The following is a 551-nucleotide window of genomic DNA, read 5'->3' as shown; positions in this document are numbered from 1 at the left end:
GTTAAACAGAGTGATCTGTTCAGATAGAGTCGCATCAGCTGTGTGACCTGAGGCAGAGTGTTGTGGAAAAAAAAAAAAGTTTGAACATGATCAGATATAATTAGATGAAGAGGAAAAGACAGTGGTTGGTTTTCAGCATTAAAGACGAGGATGTGGCACCGAGTCAAACAGCGTAGTTAACAGGATGAAATACATCCGATGAGAGGAGGAAAAAAAAAAACAAGTTGAATGATTTTCTGAATTCTGATGATTTACTTTGGTGTTTTCTTTTAAAATATCTGACATATTTTCGTCAGAATAACAGTCAGATTTATTGACTCAGGATTTAAACTCGTATTTGTTTTTGGTTTTTTTTGTTTTTTTTACATTATGTCCTTCCATTGGCTGAGGAGACGGTGTCATCATTTGTTGCTTGGTGGAAGTCTGGAAGATAACGCTTATAATTCTGATGAATGAATGATATCACAACATGAAGTTTCTTTACACAGTAAACCATATATATATATATATATATATATATATATATACATATATATGTATATATATGTATG

Source organism: Cynoglossus semilaevis, chromosome 16 (assembly GCF_000523025.1).
Source record: "Cynoglossus semilaevis isolate Cse_v1.0 chromosome 16, Cse_v1.0, whole genome shotgun sequence".
In the NCBI taxonomy this organism is placed as follows: domain Eukaryota; kingdom Metazoa; phylum Chordata; class Actinopteri; order Pleuronectiformes; family Cynoglossidae; genus Cynoglossus; species Cynoglossus semilaevis.
This window is presented reverse-complemented; position numbering follows the sequence as displayed.